Here is a 24,219-nt window from a genome sequence, read left to right on the forward strand (position 1 = left end):
GGCTCTTTTAAGCCTTTCTGTTAAACTTGAAGATTAGCTTTTTTTTTTTTTTTTTTTTTTACTTCCTTAATCAAAGCTTATTTCGACTCAACTTTGAACAATTCCTCAAGCTGGATTGCTCCACTACTGGATTCAGTATTTTGGGCACTGGGAATCAGGTTGTCGCTGGTTCTTAGGCGTGCTGTATTATTCAGTGCCTTCGCAAACGATAAATAGGTTGAAAGCCTAGAAGGCTATTTTCTAATTTCTCAAGGGTCTCTTTACCACCTAGTTTTCTTTTCATCAAATGTTATTTACTGAGTAACTCCAATCAGCCACTTTGGTATTGCAGCTTGCTGTGATATTAGCAGATAATAAATGTCAGCATGGGGAGGGTAAGAGATCCCGGCCTCAGATGTAATAATATTGTGTGTTTGAAATTGACTCCACTTTCATCAGACTGAGTGTCACAGGGGGTGAGACCTTTACTCAGCCATCTTGATAAGATCCCAGGGGTCCCTGTTGGAATCGGTAGGATTTGCCATGTGTGCAAGAGAAGAAAAGATTTCAAAGATCTAAGAAACAAAGCAATCTCTTATTTGTCTTGGAAATCATATTATATTTTGTGTTTTACAGGCACATACACATATTAATGTGCAGTCTATCATACTGCAGACATAGGAACAAAGATGTTAAATTAACATGTCACATAGAACCTAGCAGGAAAGAATCATTTCTACTTGGAAGGTAGGGAGATTAAAATGGGAAGTCACAGAGGGCAAATATGTAGAAGGCAAGTCAGAGTAGCCCCTTCTACACCATAGTAACCACTGTACATCAAACCAAGCAGTCTTCCATGCTGAGCTCAAATGCAGCTCAGAATCCTTCTCAACACAGTCGGCCAGGAAGCCACTGGTGATCTTCAGCTGTCATGCTAGAGAAAATTTTAGCCATTCCTGACCTCTTAGGGTAGTTATGTCCAAATGCAGGGACCGTTATAAGCAATCCAGGAGGCGGCCTTGGAGATATTCCCTATTAAACACAATAATAAAATAATCTAAAAAAAGGGGGTCCCTGCGATTATTTCAGAATTGGCAGAATGCCATGGTTCCTGTTGCAGTGGGTCTTCCATGACAGCTCAGTGCTAGTATCTTATCTCATTAATAGCTAGTTTACTGCATTGCCAACTAGTTTACTTCATTAACAGTTATTTTGCCTCCTTAATAGCAGGCTCGCACCTGCTTTGAAGTTTTTGGCCAAGATCTCTGTGTGGGCTCTCCTGACTTCAGTAGAGGTGTCTTTGACCTTTACTCCTCAGAGCTTCTAAATTTTGTATTAGTCCCTAACTCCTATCTCACATCTTTTATACCTGAAATACAAAGAATGGTTTCTGTTTCCCTGTGTGAACTGCAGGCAAAAAAGAGACACATTTTACCATTTTATAGTCTAAAAAACACAGGTGTTTTTCTATTCTTTTGAGCTCCAAATATGATAGCTCCTCATCCAGATGTTTATTTCTCTGTGCCTTTCGGTATGACATTTCCTAACAGTTATATAAAATCTATACTAAACACTACTGCTTCACATGTATTAAGACTTAACCTCATATAAAGATGTTTTAGCTCTCTGAGAGTTCAGGTAAGGAGTAGACAGTATCCCTGTTTTCCTTCTGACCTTGTGGTTTTCAGCATTTATGAAAAGCTGATTAAGAGAAGATTACAACTTATTTCAAACTAGTGCTAGAAGACATTTTATCATTCAAGTTAGTAATATCAAACGTCACCTTTATGGCCTCACTCAAAAAGGAATGAGGCAGAGAGAGGGACACACGTATTATCTTCAGTACTGTGGGTTTCCTCTAGCTGCTACCTGCAAATGAATGAGTGTCTGTTGTCAGCCTGGTATAAAATAGCCACCTTCCCACAACTTTGTCACACTATTTTATACGGTGTTTAATAGGGAATTAACCACTACCATCTTTCAAAGGTCTCTTCTGTTTCACAGAGAAGATCTCAGGGACTGTATCCACAATCTCTGTCCCCATATAGTTCTAGATTAGAGTTGGCCATCAAGAAGCACAAGTAATAAGATCTGGAAGATGAAAGAAAAGGAGAACTCTTTATTCCCTTGGGGTAGTGGTAGCCAGACATACAGTGTAGGAGGATGGGGCTAATCCTGATTTTCTGACGCTGGGCATTGCTCAAGCAGGCGCTCCTTCCCCAGAGTATGATGGTCCTTTTGGAGGTAGATATCTTGTGTCTTAGTTCAAAACTATGATGAGGTTCCCAAGGCCTCAGGGACCACCCACAGCTATTCCTCCCAGGTCAGTCCGTCTTGGGATACAGTGTGACTCAGGCCATCACCATATGCTGTCCCAGCAACCTGCTTCCCCTTCTAAGTAGCTGGAACCCACTTCTCACCATCTCTGGCTGACACCCCAAATGGATTCTCAGTGGACTCCAGACAGATGGGAGGAACATGCAATATCTTCTCCCAGTCCGTCTTCCAGAAGGACTCAAGAAATCCAATTTTAACAGGAGTTCTGATCACATCAGTCTTCTGCGACTTCATTAACGTCTACTGATGTTAAGATAAAACAGAAGCATGAAATAGATGACTCTTCACAATCCTGCCTCCAGCCTATCTTTCTAGCTTTACCTTTGGTCACTCACTTGTTCCTCACCAATCATCTGTCTCTGTTCCAGCTTCAGGGAGCTACTGATCATCCCTGAACACCCGAATAGCAGAAGAAACTAAAATTAATGAGCATCTATGATGTGTCACTCTCTGTACCTGGACTTTGGTGTGTATTTCATTTAATCTACACGATCGACAAGCGCACTGAGGCTGAAACGTGTTAAGTGGCTTTTCCAAGCCTTGAGAGCCAGCAAGTGGTGAAGCTGCTGAGCAGGGTCCAGCCTTTCTGACACAGCGTGACCTCCAAGGTTCAGAGCTGCTACTGGCAAAGCCCTCCTCACAATGTTCTTTCCCACCTTTCTGCCTGGTAGAGGCCTCTGCTTTCTCAAAGCACAGGCTGGATTTTCACCTCCCCTCAACTCTTCCATGGCTACAGTCAACAGGGTTGGTCCCTTGTCTCCCTCAGAACCCAGAGCTCCTTCAATGCCTTGTTGTCACAGTTCTTATCACTTGCCATCCCTTTTACCTGCATTTGTGACCGTCTGTAATTACTAAGTGCAGGACATTTTGGGGACCAGGACTGAAGGTATATTATTCATACTGGATCCTTAGCTCTTGCACAGGGCCTGGTAAGTTTAAGATGCTCTATCCTATTTGATGGAAGGAGGGAGGGAGGGAGGGTCGGAGGGAGGGAGGGAGGGAGGAATTTCTTAGACTGTCCCACCACCATCTATGGAATGGAAAAAAAATATGCTTTGCCTGGTAGGAAAGTCTCTAACCAGTACTATCTAGTCATGCCAAATAACGGGATGCGCCATATATACATGCAGGAATAAAAGATACTAGGAATAAAAAGATGGGCTAAAATGGCCGCAAAAAATAACATTTAATGAAAATACTATTAAAAATAGTGACAAGAAGTACATCAGGCCATAATGGTTCCAAAATTGACCTGGAACATAAAATACCCTGAATTAAGTTAAAAAAGCTTTAGCAGCAAAGATGAATTATTTTTATATAAGCAAAAAGATAAAATAAAGATGAGGAACCTGTGAAAACAGAAGACTAAGAGAAAGATTAACATGTAAGATCAACATGTAAGATCAAAGGTGACATCTCTAAAACTCTAGAGCTCAAATAAGAATTTTTAAAAGTGGATTATAGTGGTTATATATTATCTTTATGGTGATTGAGATGAACAAAAATTAGCAAAACTAACACAATTAGGGTCTAAAATTGTTATTTTCAGTGTTCTAATCTAGAATTAAAAGGGAAAATGAGACAATATTTTAACAGTTGTGTATTAGAAATACAAAGTGAATAGTATTAATAAGATCTCACATGAAAGGTGTGGAATAAAATCACTTCTTTCTGAGGGCTGGAGTAAAATTTGTTTATTCTCCTCAACATAACGTGAGCCATGGTTTTAACAAAATTGGTTCAGTTTTCTCTGTGTATGTTTGTATAAAATACTATACCACTGCAAAGCTAATTACTGTCAAATCGAAACATTAGAATGTAATTATTACATGGGTATCATCTAAATTTCAGTACTCTGTCTTTCCACTGCTTGCATTAAGCATAAAATAGAAACCAGCAATTCTCAGAGAAAAGCACAACTGTCAGTTTCAGAAGTTTATAAAACAGTGGTCCAGTAGTTAGAAAAAGGAAATGCTGTTGACCACAAAACAAGATCTATCTACGGAAGAACTTTAAGGTGATAATTTGTAAAGTTATTTTGCATTTAAAGAGTAAGAGAATCTAGGAAGATCATTTTAATCTTGCGTATATTTAATCAGTTGATTTCAAGAATCTTCATCTTAAAAGTACCGGAGCACAGAACAGGAATATGTTTACTGAGACACTAAGTCCCTGAGCTAATTACTATAAAATGAATGAGCTTGAAATATACAAAAGAAGAGGTCACAGTATTTTATCCAAAGAGAGTTCAAGAGCCTTTGTATAATGAACACAGCTTCTGACCTGAAGGCATTGGCATATGTGCAAAGATTATAAAATAAGTGCATTCAGAATGGCGAGTAAACTTCTCCACTTAACTGATTTTGTTCACTAAGACTAAACAAGACACTTGGTTTCAGGGGTGACGCCAACAAAACAATTACCAGGTAGTTAATGCGTCATTTTTGGAAGACATTCTGTTGCAAATTACTTCATTAGGAGTTAATTTGATGAGATCCAATCAGAACAGACTGGTTCAACAGGTCTTATTTGCAAACCTTTTTAATAAGGGATGTTGTAACACACTTTGCTATTGATATTTCACTTTAAAAATTCAGGATCTAGAGGGAAGATAATTATTTTAAATTCTAGTCACATATTCCTCTCAATACGTTCACTAAAATCCATCTTGAACACGAAATACCTACAGCTATTCTCCCTAGTAAACAAAGATTAGTGGCAGAAAAATAAGTGTTTTGAAATACAGGACGTGAAATCAGTTTGTATGATTTATGTTTCTAGAGCATTTCCAGTTTGTTCATTCAGTTCATATTTCTTGAGCACTTAGGATTCAGGAACTGTGTAGGACAGAGAACAGCGCAGTGAACGACGCAAATTTCACCTCTGTTCTCAAGGAGTTTATACAGTATAATGGGGAAGACAGATAGGAAATAATATTTGCACAAAAATATATTTCTTCCACAGAAGATGGTGAAAGAGAAAGCTCTCAAGGCTTGGAGCCAGACAAACCTGAAATCAGATCCTGCCTAGCAGTGAGCTTGTGACCACATTTTAGCATGCTTATTTTTTTAGCAAAACAGGAATTGTGAAACCCACCATAGAGAATTCTTCTCAAAACTAACTGGAATAATGTCTGGGAAAGACTGACAATTTACAGGTATACAAATCATTCTGTTTTCTCCCTTATTTGCATTTCTTATTCCTTGATATTCCATTCACCTAATACTGGCCATAAAAATCTGACAGCGAAAAACCCTTTTCCTCTATTAAATTTAACAAGTTATTTAATAAAAAATTCACTTCAAAACAAAAGCTAAAATAATTTTGTTAGTTAATGAAGAAGTTATCTCTATTGAGGATAAGTGTATATGGAATTTTGTTATCAAATTCCTAGCCTATTCTCAGTGTTCATCCAATTTCCTTACAATTTAAAACAAAAAAAAAAGGAGTAACATTTTTACTGCCTTAGGGAAAACTAGATTTTATTTTCAAAACAACAAAGCTCACAGAAAGCAAAGAATAAAGTACACACACTCTAAGCTATTTCCTCTTAGGTATAAGAAAACCAAGTTCATGGAATTAAAATCAAACGCAGTTAAGGCAATTATCAGTAGTTTATAGAATAACACAATTTTTTTGCTTACCGGGGTTGTTGGGTAAAATATTAAACTTCATTGGAAGTGTTCATGCATATTAAAATTTATTTAGCGTTTTTCTTTTAACTATATTTTTAAGACACTAGGTAGAAGACTTGATCTTGTATGTGACGTTATGAAGAATGACAACCATACTCTTCATGTACCGATGGTGCTTTTTTAAACCCTGTAGATTTAACTCTGAGTATCTGAATTTATTATAGTTCATTTTAATATGACCTTCCTCGGAAGGTTTAGCATTTTGCTTATCATCTAAAATTCTGATGAGGAAAAGAATCTTGCTGCCTCTTCTACTTGAGACGTAAAAAAAAAGAAAACAGATGTCATAACTTCAGATTAATAGCACCTTGCTGTACGAAGGGAACTTCAACCGAATTCCCTTATTATACTGATGAGAAAACTCAGGTGGTTTAAGGTCCTATTTCAAGTAAGTATCAGAATCCAGATTGGAATGCGGCCTATGTGTGCGTGCGTGCAGGGATGGGGGGGGGGTAGGGGCCACACATGCCTGCAACCTTGTGTTTCCCTCTATATTGAGGGCAAATTAAACTCTTCAAAATGTCTGCTTTACTTAAGGTTGGAAAGGAGAATTTTACTATTTATCTCAAAGTAGTTTTGAATCCAAGTTTTAGAGTTCACACATGTGCCTCCAGCATTCCATGACCATTTAAAAATGTTATCTTATATCATTTTCATTATTTTCAAACAATAAGTAAAGGAACAAATCACATGAACTAAATGTATTAGACACCAGAGTTTAACACATTCAAAACCTCTCAGAGACAAATATTTGCTGCTTAGTTAACTTGCTTTTCGGGAGAACTTGGAATAAAGCATGGGCACAAAGCAAATGACACCAGGGACCACGGAGGTAATGTGAGGCACTAAAGGCAGTCAGGAGGCAGTTGCACCTCATCCACGCAGCTGATTGTTGCCTGAGGAAACACTGAGCCCATGTTGGCCACATCCTAATTCTCTCCAGTCAAGCATAGACTCCATGTCTTCAGGAAATTATGAAAACAGACCAAAAAAGTAACTAGTTAAGGATCCAACCAGTGACTGCCTTCATCATCACCTGCTCTAATTCACTGAGTTACTAACGATAAGGTGAAAGGGCAAGTCAAATGAAAGAGAACAGAACGATCCAGAACCTCCTGGGAATGAATGCATCGCCCTCATTTAAATGTTTCATCACCACCTGCAAGTACTGAAGTCAAAAAAGTTCAATCTGCATCTGTCAAGTAGAGATTAACAATACCGCCTCACAGGATTGAGTGCAAATTAAATGAGATAATACACACCGATACTATGGCAGAGGGCCACGCATCTAGTAAACCTCTCTTATTATCAATACTACCATCATCATTTATTTGGGGACTGTTTCTTTAGGGCCATGCTGAATTGAGGCAGTGCATGCAATAACCCCATATAGCAAACAGGTGAATGCATTCTATAAGAAAAAACTAATCCCAAATTCATATATATTTTTGTCTTTTAATACAAATATATCAAATGGTTCTATAAAACGATTTATCTTCAATGTACTTATAAGTAAAAAATTACTGTTCTTATAAATACAATGCGCATCTAATAAAAATCACAATATATCCACAGGAAGAGAAATAATTACACGATGACATTTCCCCAACACAGATTGAATATCCTTTCCAGCTGTAGTCATTTATGTAGTACTCAGCATAATCTGCAGGAATCCTTGAAAACTACAACTGCTGTTGGTCCTCCTAGAATCTAGGAAGGCTATCATTTTTAGATTAACTTTCTGGAGACATATGCATATGGTTTTAAAATTTTCTTCAACATCAAATTTTAATAATTTGGGAAGCTTTTCTTCCCCGCCCCCAGACTACAGATAACCATCTGTTTCAATAAAGTTGTTCAATAAAATTGTTTCCACTTGTAAGAAGTGACATTCGTTAACATTCGAAGATCAACAGCCCATTAGGATTTTCTGTTTCAACCAGACTCTCAAACCCATTGTGCTCTGTGGGGTAACCAGAAAAGGCACTAGCATATTTCAAGGAGTTTATAGCCAAGACAGGAAAGTGAGGTGAAAATTCCAAAGATATCTTTAAAGCTACTATAAATTTAAGCTTGTGCATAAAATAGTTCATTGTAATAGTAAGTTAACTGAACCAATTTAAAACGACTTTGAAAAAATGGATTCAAATATAAGGACTTATATAGTGCTTTTGCTATTTACATTCCAACACATTTGTAACTTTATAGGCATAGTTCCTGAATAAATACGAATAAGTAACAGTAATCATACAGAGATAAACCTTTTCTTTTGCAAAGCTCAAATGTCAAGGAAACAAGCCTCCGGAAACCTGCATAACACACACAACACTCAGAAGCTAGGGGAGACTCCAGGAAAATAAAACCGGGAAGTTAAGGGCTCTTCTGTATCTGTACACAGGAACAACAGCTATATTCTCATTATTTCTCCCAAGGAAGCTCTAAAGTGCAGAGCATCATCTTTTTCCTCAGAATGTTCACTAAACCCGGTTTCTAAGACTGAAGGCCAAAGTTCAAAAATTGCTCTGGAGCTTTCCAACTTCATTTTTGTCAAACCAAATACTTATTGTATAAAAAGGACCGATTTCTGAGAAGCCAGACGACAGGGACCACAGGCGAGATTCTACTAAAGGAGCCTGCATCGTATCGTCAAAGGGCCGACTCAAAAACTGAAATTGATTCCAAGAAGTTCATATTCATACAAATATATCTGAAACCCACCTCGGTTTACTTTTATTTCTCCACGCACTGGAGTATCAAAACTCATCTTCCGAAACATCAAGACGTTGCCAAATTTCAAAAGAAGTGAAAAGCACCGGGAGATGACTAGCCTTTCATGTACCACAAAGAATACGCCTTGCAACACATAACTGGATTCCTAGCCCACAGAAGAGAGAATAACATCAAAACAGGCGCGACCTTTCATCGCGAGCAGCGCTACATGGCAGAAGACAGTCGGGTAGGCGGCCAGGCTCTCCCGCCAGCTCTCATCCGAGCTGAGGCCTCACCCTCACCTTCTCTTTGGTCTCAAAGACAAGCCTTTCAGCTGACCAGAGTTCCAGCAGCGGCCTCTTCACCAACGGGACACTGCTGTGAGCTAAAGAGTACTCTTGGCAACTTTCATTGCATCTTATTCGGCTGGTGGGGATTAAGCCAGCAGTGAGGGGACCTAGCCAGACCGCCCTTTTCCTCCGTCTAGCACATCACGTGTCACCACACAGGGCCGCCTCAGTAAGAGGAACACACCCAGAGAGCAGTTGGGGTCCCCTTCCCCCCTAAAAAACGCTGAATTACTTACAAATGCAGAATCTCCGGAGGAAGAGTGGAGATGGTTCCTGCTCTCTGGAACGCCGCCTGCTGGAATGGGCTTCAGCTGAAACCTCTTTGAGAAGCTTGATTGGAAGGCGCACGTGGGGGAGGCGCGCGGGTGCGGTGTGTGCTGGGATGGTATTGTTGGGATCAGCTTTTGGCGGTGGTCACAAACCTGGAAGATGTTTTTCTAGGCATCAAGCTTCAGTAGCCACCCAAGTCCTCTAAGCCTCATTTTCTTTGTTTCAAAAATGAGGATAATAACATTACCTATTTAAAGGGTTGTTGTGAGGAGTAAACGAGAGAGGTGACCGTGAAAAGCGCTTTGTCAATAACGTGCTCAAGTGTGAACTCTGGGTGTGCCCACCATCCAATGCCACAGGGAATGCGAGGGGTTGACAAAACAAGGACCCACCAACATTATCATCCTTATTGTTATTAACATTCTCTTCGTGTCCTCTGTGCTTCATCTAAACCAGCTGACTTGGCGCTTTTGCCGGCACGCCCTGTAATTTCTCCCCTCTCTTCAGAATCCACAGCTCTTGCTAGGGAGTCACATAAGGGTGAGGCTGAAATCTGCCTCTGCCGTTTACCAGCTATGTAACTTCGGGCAACTGGTTTCATTTCTCTGAGCCTCGATTTCCCCACAGGAAAAACAAGGATAGTAAGAGCATTTCTCTCCATAGGTTATTTATGAGCATGGGATGCCATACGGTCTGATGCAGAGTAAGAATTCACCAGACATTCTTAGTAATAAAAATTAGTATCAGTATTCACTTTGCTTGGCATATCCTCTCCATCTAAAACCTACTCTTTCTTTAAGGCTCAGTTTAAAAATCTCTTCCACTTGTCCACACATCTAGTCTCTCATGTAACATATATTTTTATGTCTCTTTCATGCTCTTGGGGATTAAGAAATGACTTGGACTTAGCTCCTGGTATCAAGGAGCTCCTAGCATGGGAGCCGAAACAAGTCAAGTGGACATTGCTCTTCGTGTATTGTAGTGTTAAGTGGCCAAAGAAGCATTCATTTTACAGGTGGTGTTAATTTCACCCAGGAAGAATCTAGGAAGGGAGAAGATGTGTACCATTGTGATGAGAAGCATGGAGTGCTGTGTTAGATCTGAGTTAAATCTCCACCTTGCCGCTTGTCAGCTAGCTCACTTTGGATGAATTACAATATTCTCTCTGAACGTCACTTTATGCTTCTGTAATATAGGGATAACTGTAGAACTTACGTGATCGAGGGTGAAGATTAATACGAAGATCCACTTAAAATGCTACAGGAATTTTAATAAAGGTTAGCTATTATTAGTAGTAGTGGTATTAACACAGGTAATATCATCATCAAGACTTAGTGATGGAGATACTGAATATGGTTCTTGAATTATGAGGTGGATTGGAATACAAGGCTGGGGAAAGGAAATGAGGCAAGAAGAAAAACTTGGAAGTGAGAAAGCAGGGTAAGTTTGCAGGCATCTGAGAGAGGCTCACTTTGGCCTCCTCAAACACTGAAATGTGTTGTTAGGGTGACCACCTGTCCTGGTTTGCCTGGGACTGAGGTGCTCTCCAGGGAAGCAGGACTCTCAATACTAACATGGGTAAGTCCTGGGAAAACCAGGATGAATTGATGACCCCACACTTAGAGGATGGTGGCCTAGCAAACCAGGGTCTTCAAGGCCATGTCAAGGGGTTTTCGCTGTATTTGTAGGCAACAGGGAGCTCTTGAAAGTTCTTGAGTAGGGGAGTAACTGTTCAGAAGTGTGTTTCGGTCAGTCTACAAAATGAAGTCTTTATCTCCTCTCCCTTACCAAATCAGTCTCCTCATGGCTCCTCCCACAGTCCTTTATTTGTCTGCCTTCTAGCATTTATCACGTTATCTGTATTAAAGATCTCTGTGTGTGTGCATCCTCATAATTTTACAATGTAATCTCCTTGATATCAAGTTTGGATCTTCACGTTATCTTATATGTAAGCTCAGCATGTATTCAGTTGAATTGATTAAAACCTATGACTCTGTACAGTATTAATCGACATTTACTATTCGTCTCAGTTCAAAATTGAACATCAGTTTTCTGTGTGCTTAGTAATTATTCTTCTGGTGACACATAAGGTCAGTCTACTAAAACATTGATTGGCAAATCTGCACACACAATAATCCTCTGTAAAATGTAAAGGAGCATTCTTCCCCTCTCTGTTAAAATTTTGAAATGAAGAAGTTTTTCTTATTCATTAATTTATTCATTCATTCAACCAGCAAATGCATCTTAGTGTACTATGTGTTGGTTCCTAGCCTGTGGCCTCAGATACAAATAAGGAATTGGGGTTCCCCACCTTATTAAGTAGCCAGTTAAATCCCTATAAGGCAGAGCAACACAGTAGAGTTTATGTGCACAGTTCAAGTCAGCTTAAGGTCATTTTTAAATGCTTGACCACCCTCATGGAAAGGCCTGTTTTAAGTACTGCCAAATCAACAAATCAAGGAAAAAGCATTAATTTATTTCTATGCATAAGGAACTGTGGAGGAAACCAAGATATACTAGCCAGTGAGATACTATAGCAAGGCAGCTTTAGAACACAGGTTCTAGGGTCAGAAAGACATGGATTCATATTACAGCTCTGCATCCCACTTACTTACCTTTGACATGATATTAACCACTCTAACCCTCAGTTTCTTCACATTCAAAATGGGAACAAAATAGTATCTGCCTCATAGGGTTGTGAGAAGAATAAAACGAGATTGCTCATGTGAGGCACTTAGCGCTGTGAATACGTTTTATGCAAGGAATATGTTCCTCAAGCCCTCAGATCATCTAAGACTGACCCAGGTAAAGGATGGAGGGCATTTCTATCTACTGGCCACAGAGGGGCTTCCTTGTAGCTAGTTCATTCATTCATTCACACAGTTTATAATCACTTGGCTGACCAAGCTTTGAAATTATGGGATTCTTGACACATTTTGGGTTGGGTTGGGTTGGGTTGGGTTTAGTTCCTGGGATGCAGACTCTGGGTGGACATGAGCATTTGAGAGGTTTGTTAAGGAATGGTGTCGGAACCAATACAAGAAGGGAAGGATGCCGTATTAAGAAGTCCCCAATCAACCCTCCAGGATGCTCTGAAGCTGAGATGGCTCTTCTAGGTCGTCCAATGTTGGGGCTTTCATTCCCCTGTTGTAACCAGTCCTTGGAGGGAAGAGCGTATGGTCTTCGGTAGGGCAGCTCTCTTCAGATGAGGTGATCTCCGGAGAGACACTGATCTGAGGTCTGTCAGCCCATTTCACTCCCAGCAAGCGGGTGAATTAAGTCCTGAAGTGGGGCTCTCGGCAGTGTAGCAGCCCATCCACTACAGGAGTGATTGCCATGATTTCAGATGTTGTACAGTAAGTGAAAGGTTATGTTTTTAAGTGACATAATTTCAAAACTATATACATTGCTACCTTACTGTGTGTGTTCCCTGTTACTACTATTATGTTACTTTTAGCTACTTCTTAATTTCTTATCTACTTTCGGTGTCTATCTTGTAGCAGTTTGGTGAAGACTAAAAATCACATAATGTATGTAAGGTACTTTGCAAAGTTCCTGGCATGAAGCAAATGTCTGGTATGTGTTAGCTGTTTTTTTTTTTTTAATTTTATTAAGAGAAGGTCTAGGAATATACAAGGACTCAGTAATAAGCGGAGAAAAGGAAACTATGTTAGAATTCTAAAACTTACAGACTGACTTAAAGCACTGAGCATGTCACTGGCAAAGTTTACATTATGGTACGTGACTAGTGGGTGTCTTGGTCTAGACTTATGTCAACCTTAAATAAAGGTTTGGGTTTTGGCACCTAGTAGGAAGTCTCGGCCAGACTGAACATTCTTCACTCCCTCTTATGAGAAGGTAATTTGAGAATGTTAGAATGACACTCTTGTCCCTTTGGGGAATGAACATGGAAATAATGATAACAGGGAAGGGATAGAACCAAGATCTAATAAAGGATCTAAATTCAAGATACAGGGTATTTCTCTCTCAACTAGGTCATCATACCATTTTTTGCTTCATCTTAATTATCTCACTTGAATCCTTAGAACATGTGTTTCTCTTAGGCAGCGACCAAAATTCTGTAACTGCTTTTTAATTTACTGAACATAGTAACAGCACTAATGGACAGAATGATGATCTCCCTTTTGACTGTCTTAGTAAGGGGCATGGTTATTTTCTTTAAGTATATTTCACGTACCTATTTGTAAAGGTGACTTCAAAACAAAGCCTTTCGACTGTTGTCTTACTCCTACCCCCACTCCTAAAATAGGGTTCAAATGCTTATTTGGGGATCGGGAACCATGTCCTATTCTGATTTTGTTTCATTTTATTCTGTTTTGTTTTTACCTCCACAAGTACCTAGAGCAGTGCCTAGAATGCAGTGCGTGCTCAATAAAAATTTGTTGAAGGAATGAATGAATTGCAGAGCTGGGAAAGACACAGAGATGACACAGTCCTCATTTTAGAATCCTGTTCAGACAGATGGAGCCATATGTGGGAGGCTGCTGAGCTCTTTCAGTCAGAGCAAGGACCCAGGTCTCGGAACTTTCCACTGCAACACATTTCTGCATTTTGTACTCTGAGAAGCCAAGGAAATCTGCTCACAGCATTGCTGGACAGTTATGCCCACCCAGGGCATTCCTTTTCTTAGAGCTATTTGCTTCTCCAAATCTAGATGTAAAACAGAGCACGCTTTCCTCATTCCAAGCCCATAAAATAATGTTATCACGTCGCAATTACCTTCACGCCTTTTTTTCTTTCATATCTTTGGGAATCCTCCTTTTCTTTGTAGGATGTGTCAGATGACTTCTTTGATCATTCCTCATAGTTCTGAGGTTCCTCTTAATTATCTAATTAATTCCACAAATTTGGAATAGATCTAGATCCTACATTAGAAAGAGAAATGAGGACAAGAACAAGTTTAAGAGACGTAAATCTTTAGGAAAATTATTCTAAAAATCTATATACTCATCTTCAATAGAGAAAAATAGTTTTTGAAAATCTATGATCTCACCACCCTAACACAGGAATAATAATAGCATTCTGGTGAGTTTATTCACAGTATTTTTATCTTAGACATATTTTCCCATGGTTATTATCAGAGTGCACTGCACTAACATCAGCAAATTCGACTTATCTACTCAACATTATATGATTAGCATTTCCATTTTTTAAGTTAACCTTTATATAATGTTCACTGGTTGTACAATGTTCCCTTACAGGCCCGCATCACAACTGACTTAATAGTTTTTCTAAAGGTGGACATGAATGCTTTTTTCCAGTCATTTGATATTATCAATCGAGTAGGAATGAGTATGTGGTGTCACATAGCTTTTCCATGTTTTGGGGATCAACTAATGCTCTCTAACCCAGAGTTTCTCAATCTCCAGCACTTTTGACATTTGGGACCAGATAATTCTTTGCTGTGGGAGGCTGTCCTGAGCATGGTGGTGTTACCTGAAAACTGGGTTCACCTCTTGGTGGATGTCGAGCCCCCAAAAGACACAACCAAGCCAAAGAGTGGGAGGAGGAGGATTTATTGCTTGCAGCAAGAAAGGAGAACACTGGGGACCCTTCCCAAGCAGGGTCTCTCCAAACAGCAAAATTGAGGAAGATTTAAGTTAGGGGTACCTGCATGTTCATGAAGGAGCCTGAGCTGAGAAGAATTGAGCATAGAATTAGGGCAAAGGTCAACAGAGTCCACGCTTTAGTTGATTGGAGTCAGGAGGGTCAGAAAAGGTCAACATCATCATCCCTTTGGTTCCAATTGATCTAGTGGTTGAGCACCTGAGGGGGTTTAAATTCTGCAAAACAGCTCAAAAATGTAATCTTTACCATTGGGGGGAAAAAAACCTGGGAGTCTTTATTATCTGATTTATTATCTTTGCTATTGTTCCTTCTCTTGCCCTTGACCCTTCAGGTCATTATTACTGAGACCTATTCAAGGACAACCATTGTGGGCAGGCTTAGATCACAAATGGCTTAGGCCTAAAATGGCCTCTCTTACGTCAGAAAGCTATATCTGGTTCTTTTCCTCTGGAGACTCCCTACCCTGTCTGCTTAGAGTCAGATATTTAGCAGCATCCCTGGCCTTCGTCTACTAGATGCCAGCAGCACTCCCTAGTAATTACTTTAAATCTAGAAGAACTAAACTGTTCTAAATTAAAGTTTTTCAGATTATTAAAATAATATAAAATATTAAAAATTTACATAAAATTATATAAAAATATTATATTAAAACATCAAATATAATATTTAATATATAATATTTAACTATATAAATATTATATTAACTTAATTTTTAAAATATTTTAAAATGCCCTATTTATATTAAAAATATGTACCAACTTAAATATAAGGAAAGAAAGAAAAAGACCATGTAAACACTAGTTAAAAAGAAACCCATGTGGGTTTCCTTGGTGGTGCAGTGGTTGGGAATCTTCTGCCCATGCGGGGGACACGGGTTCGAGCCCTGGTCCGGGAAGATCCCACATGCCGCGGAGCAACAAAGCCCATGCTCCACAACTTCTGAGCTTGAGCTCTAGGGCCTTTGTGCCACAACTACTGAGCCCACGTGCCAGAGCCCGTGCCGTGCAACAAGAGAAGCCACCGCAATGAGAAGCCCACCCACTGCAACTTAGTCCCCGCTCACCGCAACTAGAGAAAGCCCACGCACAGCAACAAAGATGCAAGCAGCCAAAAATAAATAAATAAAATAAACTTATTTAAAAAAAAAAGAAACCCATGTGGCTTTCTTAATATCCAACAAAATAGACTTTAACACGAAATACTAAAAAGTTCATACTAAAACATGGAATGTCACTTTGTAATGAAAAAAGTTGAATTTTCTGGAAAGATAAAATAATTAACTAGTATGTACCCACAAATATGGCAAAAGACATATCAATCAAATTTATTAAAAATATTTGTTATAAATCTATTCAAGCTTTCATATACATATAATATATATACGTATATGTTGACAAAAAATTAATCGATTGATCTAAGAAAGGAATGGAAAATTTTATACAAGCCAAATTTGAGGATTATAATCCAGGAAGAACATCTCAGAAAGCTCTGAGAACTGTTCCACCTGTTAGGAGTCAAGGCACAGTTATATGTTTTTCGAGACAGAGGACTATACGTTGCATATAATTGACAGTTTACACAATCCAGATCTAAGCACCATGTGACCCCTTATGAGATCAAGAAGGAATATTATCTTTCAGGAGTCATTTTACTGATACTAGGAGAATACTGGTCTTTATGGTTGAGCGGTTCCCAGTGGGGCAAGTTTGGTTGATGCATGATACAGGTGCACAATGCAGTTGGGGGAGAGAGGAGGCCAAAGGGCACAGAAGAGTTTTTTGTTTAAATTTTTCTTGTCTTGACATAAAATATGAGTTATATCTCACATATATCATTGATACATATAATTAACGTGTATATTTCAGTAGGACAAAACATTGGGGTAATTCGGTGACAAAGTATGACCAAATAGAAGAGACTATTTCAATTAGGTGTTTAAATTTCTTGCTTAATCTATGCCTAAACCCACTGAATTCATCTGATTACTCTGTGTGGCAAGTGAAAATGCAACGGAAGTTTTACATGGATGGAAAATAATCACTCGCCATCTCCCTCTACGAGGATTAGGTCGCTGGCCACTGTAGTCACTGACATTCAACACACCCTAACGGGGTTCAGGGTGGAGATCAGGAACGAGACACTCTGTGCTCTGGGAAAAACTGGCAGAACAGGCCTTCAGACAGTTAGATATTTTTCAGGAGATTTTATGAGCCCAAATTCTTGCATCTTCTCATATCTAGAAAAGCACTAAAATCATTAATGGAGACCTCTGCTCCTTTGGAGTAGCAGCAAACTTCTTGTGACCAGCAGTAACCTATCAAAGTGTGTGCTTGACTGCACGTACCCCCCTTCACTAAAATAACATGTATACTGACCTTCCCTCTTACCTCTTTGGAGCCGTTCTTCAGAGATATCTGAGAGGCTGTCTCCCAGGCTATAGTCCTCATTTTGCCCCAAATAAAACATAACTCACAGCTCTTATGTTGTGTTTTGTTTTCTGTTTCTTTCCCCCACTTGACAATATATGACCTCATTCCTTAATCTATCCATCCATTTCAGACCATTATCCATTAGGTAGAGTCAGGACCAATTCAATGGCAGCTTCAGAGATGTAGGGAAGGTTGAAATTGGGTTGGAAGATATACTGATAAGTTGCATAGTTCAGTGTAATATAAAACATAACATGAAAACCACTTCAATCATAAACTGAGAATCTTATAGTAATTAAAATCATTTTCTTAAGAAATCATTTAGAAATTTTTGAAAGATGTTTATTGCTGTTATCTTTAATACTCCTTTTTTCCCCTCTAGTACAAGAAATATGCATAGAATTGACAATTCTTAGAATAACATGGAGACATTCAGCCTTCTTATGAGATTTAGCATACAGTGTTATTCTTCCTATGTAGCCAAACTGTGTTATGTTTTTCTAAAGTGAAAGTGTTAAAATATACTGTGGCGTGACTTTAGTTTATATTGTAATTTTATTTATCACCATCTTCTTGGTAATACAGTATAGCAAAAGATTCAAAAGATAAAACTGTTCTTACCTTTCTGTACTGGCTGATATACGTGTGTACATGTGTAATATCCTATGCAAGTCACCCCTTCTGCACGTAATATAATAGTTTTAGTTTTAACTTTTTTTAAAAAATGAGAGTAGTATTTACATATAACCTACACACATCCTCCCATATACTTTTTTTAAAAAAATATTTATTTATTTATTTACTTATTTGGCTGCACCGGGTCTTAGTTGTGGCACAAGGGATCTTCATTGCTGGCATACGGGGTCTTTTAAAGAGCCCACATGGAAGAAGCCGCATAGCACAGAGAGATCAGCTTGGAGATTTGTGACCACCTAGAGGGGTGGGATAGGGAGGGTGGGAGGGAGGGAGACGCAAGAGGGAAGAGCAATGGGGACATATGTATATGTGTAACTGATTCACTTTGTTATAAAGCAGAAACTAACACTCCATTGTAAAGCAATTATACTGAGATAAAGATGTTAAATAAATAAAGAGCCCACATGTGCAATTAATTTTCTTTTATTACTGAAGTCTACAGAACATTAGTTCACATTAGCAAGGTATATTATGTTTTGAATAATTATATCCCTGGTGGTCCAGTGGGTAAGACTGTGTGCTCCCAATGCAGGGGACCCGGGTTTGATCCCTGGTCGGGGAACTAGATCCTGCATGCATGCCGCAACTAAGAGTCTGCATGCTGCAACTAAGAAGTGTGCATGCCACAGCTAAAGATCCTGCATGTCACAACGAAGATACTGTGTGTTGCAACTAAGACCCAGCACAGCCAAAATAAATAAATATTACATAATTATAGCCATATATTATCACTTGCACATTATTTTGAATTTATCTGCTTTGTCACTGTGTCCTCACATGGAGGGGAGAAAGAGAGTAAGCTCTCTGGTGTCTCTTATTATAAGGGCACTAGTCCCATCATGAGGGCCCCACTCTCATGAACGTACCTAAACCTGATTACCTTCCAAAGGCCCCATTCTCCACATACCATCATACTGGGGGGGAAGGGCTTTGACATAGGAATTTTGGGAAGACGCAGCTCAGTCCGAAGCAGCAATCAACAAGGAGGTCTCCAAGGTACGATCCACTACAATGAACTATTAGGTCTCATAAGCACTGAGTGCCACGGAAGCATTTTTTTTCTCTCAGCACAATCTGGGACTAGTTAGCCAAGCAGCTTAGAGCTCAGTGCTGATGAATCAGCCAACTCAGACTAAGTCATTATGAAAAAGCATACCTTTATTGTCACCGTCCTGATTATGCCCCTCTCTCCTTCTTTCTTTTTCTTTTTTGGTAACCAGAGGCATCAGCTGACATTGTGTGGCTAAATCTGGAATCATGCATCATCACTGATGGAAAAACACCCTGAGGAGAGAAGTATCATCCACTTCATTTAACAAAGATGTAAATAGTGCGTTCCATCATATCCAAATACCCTTTCCTAATGACTCACGCTACAACCTTATGTCCACCACATTTTCTTTAAGGAAAAATTCAAAACAATTTTTATTGCCATCTCATTTTAAGATTTCATACTTTGATAGTAGAACCTCCTTCTTTCTACTACCTCACATATCAGGGGTTTTCTTTGTTTGTTTGCTTGTTTGTTTGTTTTTACTTTTCTATTTGAAAAAGTGTGAATCTGCAAGAGTAGAACAGTAAATTCCCATAAATGCTTCACTTTGATTCACCAAAACGATAACATTTTGCCACTTCTGCTTTATTCCTGTGGGTGCATACATTTATTTATTTATTTATTTATAATTTAAGTATAGTTGATTTATAATGGCATGTTAGTTTCAGGTATACAGTACACTGATTCAGATATATATATATATATATATATATATATATATATATGTATATATATACTTTTTCAGATTCTTTTCCCTTATAGGTTATTACAAAATACTGAGTATAGTTCCCTGTGCTATACTGTAGGTCCTTGCTGTATGTGTATACTTTTATACTGATTATTTATGCCAAACCATTTGAAAATATGTTGCAGGAATCATGAACCTTCAACCTATATTCTCTTAGAACAAAGGCTTGAACCTATATTCTGAAGACTTGAACTTATATTCTCTTAGAACAAAAGCATTTACTCAATAAACAGAACCCAGAGGATGAAAGGAAGAAAATGCTGATCTTCACCAAGGACAGGTGTGAAAGGTACCAAATTTTTAATGAAGAATTTACAGAGCAATTAAATTTCCCCTATGACTGCAGGAACCCGGTAACTAAAGGGATTCCAAACTGAGTTTAGGCCTGCTCCTTTGACCTGAATCATTAAGACAGTGTTTGGGGGACTTCCCCGGTGGCGCAGTAGTTAGGAATCGGCCTACCAAATGCAGAGGACATGGGTTCCAGCCCTGGTCCGGGAAGATCCCACATGCCGCAGAGCAACTAATCCCGTGCGCCACAACTACTGAGCCTGCGCGCTACAGCCTGCGAGCCACAACTGCTGGGCCCGTGTGCCACAACTACTGAATCTTGTGAGCCTAGAGCCCGTGCTCTGCAACAAGAGAAGCCACCGCAATGAGAAGCCCACGCACCGCAATGAAGAGTAGCCCCTACTCACCACAACTAGACAGAGCCCGCGCGCAGCAGTGAAGACCCAACACAGTCAAAAATAAATAAATAAATAAAAAGGGTTTGGATTCTATTTGCACTACAGGCTTTAACCCCCTGAGGAGTCAGTGGGCTAACACAGGTGGAAAAATCAGCAATTCATTGATTTGGTCCATTCTAAACATAGTTGAAGCTTCCTTAAACTATTTCTGAGACCCCACGCTGGCTGCATTCCTTTAAATGATTGTATTGGTTCCCTCTCAGCCGTTAGGATTAACACACTGCTGGGCCAGGGTTTGCTTTTTGATCCACAGATTAACAACCCACAGATCTCCTTTTGCCAGGCATCACATCATCCGTTCTGGGGCCAGTCATTCTGCAAGCCTCACGCTTGAGGCTCAGACTAGGAAACAAAACTTGCCACCTGGGATCCAACTTTAAACCCAAACTCAAACACAGGTTGATGCTGGGAGGTCAAAATTCCCTCGGTGTAGTTTACATACAGCTCCTGACCTTTAAGTATTATAACAATTCCTTCCACTGCCTTCCTTGTCTCTGCATTCATTTGTGTCTGACAAAGCTTGTCTCACAAACTCTGTTAGTACCATGGAGCTTTCCCACACCCCCTTTCCTTGGTCTCTAACCATTGATCACTTCCTGACTGCTCTTATCATGCTAGACTCTTCTTAGAGAAAGGTGTTTTTGGCAAGAAGGTCTCACCATAGCCCTCATCTTATTATCCACAGTCAGCGTCTAATTTTTTCCCATTGGGACTAAACCTTGCTTAATCAAGTTGGCCAATATATTTGTGGTACTGTCTGTTTTGAAGAGAATTGTTTCAAATTTGAATTTCAAAGTCCTTACGAAAAGAATCGAAAACACAGTCAACTCTCCTATGTGTATTTCAAAAGGGTTTTACCAGATTCGTACTTCCGGATAAAAATACCACATACCTGGATGTGAAATGTACGGTGGCGGAGTACACTCAGGTGTCCTGTCATGAGCATTGGTGTGCACAGTCTCAACTGAAGACATTTCAATGGTATAATTTTCATTTTGGTGGATTTAGGAGTATGTGTGACAAAGTGTGACTATCGCAACAACCCAGAGTTTCTCAACGTCAGCACTATTGATATTTGGGGTCAGATAATTACTTTTTGTGGGGAGCTGTCCTGTGAATTGTAGGGTACTTAGCAGCCCCCCCGGCCTCTAAGCTGCTAGGTGCCAGTAGCAACACCCACACTCTGAAAGATAACAACCAAAAATATCCCCTGGGGGGTCAAATTCACCCTGGCACAGCAGTCCTGCCATCAGTGGCTTTGGTTTACTTTTGCCACATGATTGGGGTAAAATAATCTTAGCAACTGCTAAGTAATTTTAAAGTCATACATGCTTATGCACAGATTGCCTCTTATCTGCCAGGTCGCTGAGAGTAGGTTCTAGGTTTTGTTTACTCCCATATCACTAAACGTGGCTAGCGTAATCTTCGTAGAGTATGTTTGTCATTGACGCCGATTCCCAAATATTTCTGGTTTTCTTCATATTGAGAATGGTAGAATTGAACTTCCCATCCTATTTGCAGTGAGGGGTGGCCACCTGACTTTTCTGGCCAGTGAGATGGGAAGAAAAGTGGTGCATGTCTCTCCAGGTGGAAACTTGAAGAGCCAGTGCATAATTCACCACATGCTTGCTTTCTGTCTGACATGGCGACCGTCACCATGTATGGAGGTGGTCCCTCCGTCAGTCTGGGTCTCTGAGTGAGCAGAGTCTTTTGCTGGCCTGGGTTGGACATAAGCAAGAGTAAAAAGTAAAATTTTGGTGACTTACGCTACTGGGAGTATGGGATTGTTTGTTACCACAGCTTATTTTAGCCTATTCTAATATACGCATGCTGGTTTTAATGTCATGGACATTCAGAGCACCTATGAGGATGGCTTGGTTCCTCTTCTCTCATCCTTAGCAAGGCTAGAGGTCAGTGATGGTGAGCCTTGAGTTGGGAAAACAGCTGCATCTCAGGTTCCCGATCAAGTTTAACTTTGATTAAGCTGTAAAACTGGTCAATATTCCATGAAGAATAAAAAATTAATTGCCATAATTATCTGGAAAAGTAAACTGAATTTTCACTAGCAGAGTCCTACTACTACGACTACTACTACTAACTGATATTCACTGAGTGCTTTCTTTGTGCCAGTCAATGGACTAAATAATTTGCATTAATCTACATAAATTATCTCCTTTGTCCCTTATAACAGTTCTCTGAGGTAAATGCTCTTATTAGCCCAATTTTAGAGCTGAGGAAACAAAGCCTTCAGGAAGTTATTCATTTGTTTGAGGTCACAGCTAGAAAGTGGTTCAACAAGGATTTGCACTGGGGCAGTCTCATCTCACAGCCTGTGCTTCTTGACAGCTATGAAAATCTACCTGCTAAAGAGTGATTCTCACTCTGATTCCCCAGAAAACCAGGTCCTGGTGCATGTGCAGACATGTGCCCCACAAGTTAGGGCTACACGTGCTCTAACAAGGAGGACTTAAGAAAAGGCTGGAAAAAACAGCCATATATTTGAAATGAGGCAAGATCCATTAAAACTTGATACTTCTCTGTGGATTATGGTAACTGAATTGATCAAACTTATGTATTTAAGTGAGTACATTTCTTTCTTAGGGATGGATCTGGCCATGCAAGAAAGCTGCATGTAAGACATCTTTGGCTTTGTGTCACATTTAATGTACTGAGTGTTATAATTTTGGTTCCAGATCATAGAAAGCATCCTGCCTCAATTATGAGGCTTGATGTCTCTATCATAGTAATCTGTTTAAGACTGAAACCCAGTAAAGCAGCTACGCTCCAAAGATGGCCCCGAAGGAACCATACTTCCCAGGTATTCAAGCCCTCATCCAGTTTGAATCTCGCTCTCCTTACAAGATGACCCAGTGAGCCCCCAGTGCGGTCAAGCTGACTATCCAGTTAACAGACTTGGAGTGATGGTTTACCTCATAAGTTTCCCTTTATAAGTCTTCCCTTTAAAGTATTACTTATTTGAGGTCCTTTATATTTTGAGATTCTACTTTTATGAATATTAAACACTTAATGGAGAAAAAAGGAGGAAGAGAAAAGTTCAACTGTTGGAAAGCTTTGCACACTCATCCATGTATTAATTCGTCCACTGTGTTACTTTCCTGTGTTATCGCTGCTGTAACAAATTACCACAAGCTCAGTGGCTTAACACAACAGAAATTATCTTACAGTCCTGGATGTCAGAAATCCTAAGACCAAAGTGTTGGCAGGACAGCCTGCCTCGTGTAGGCTCTAGGGGAAAATCCATTACCTTGCCTTTGCTAACTTCTCGAGGCCGCCTGCATTCCCTGCCTCACGCTCCCTTACTCATCTTCAAAGCACATCACTCACCCTCTGTTTCTGTAATCACATCTCCTTTTTCTGGCTCTGACTCTTTTTTTTCCCCTTATAGGGACCCTTGTGATGACACTGGGTCCACCTAGCTAATCCAGGATCATCTCCCCATCTCGAAATTCTTAATTTAAGCACATCTGCAGGCTCTTTTGCTTTATAAGGTAATACATTCCCAGATTCTGGGGATCAGAATGCGGACATCTTTGGGCAGCCACTATTCTGTCTACTACACCCATTCACCATCTGATATATGTACTTATGCAATT

The 24,219-nt window shown here is 39.6% G+C and overlaps 1 long non-coding RNA gene across 1 annotated transcript in view; it reads right to left on the bottom strand.

Moving 5' to 3' along the window:
• LOC109552140 (uncharacterized) overlaps positions 1–19,200 on the bottom strand; it is a 42,866-nt gene extending 23,666 nt beyond the window's left edge. The window contains exons 1-3 of the long non-coding RNA XR_012323884.1: positions 14,972–19,200; positions 14,081–14,226; positions 9,307–9,492 (exon numbers count right to left, since the gene is read on the bottom strand). This is a non-coding gene — a long non-coding RNA (uncharacterized lncRNA). The remainder of the gene's footprint in view (positions 1–9,306; positions 9,493–14,080; positions 14,227–14,971) is intronic.
• Between the last annotated feature and the right edge of the window lie 5,019 nt (positions 19,201–24,219).

This window comes from Tursiops truncatus, chromosome 10 (assembly GCF_011762595.2).
Source record: "Tursiops truncatus isolate mTurTru1 chromosome 10, mTurTru1.mat.Y, whole genome shotgun sequence".
Classification (NCBI taxonomy): domain Eukaryota; kingdom Metazoa; phylum Chordata; class Mammalia; order Artiodactyla; family Delphinidae; genus Tursiops; species Tursiops truncatus.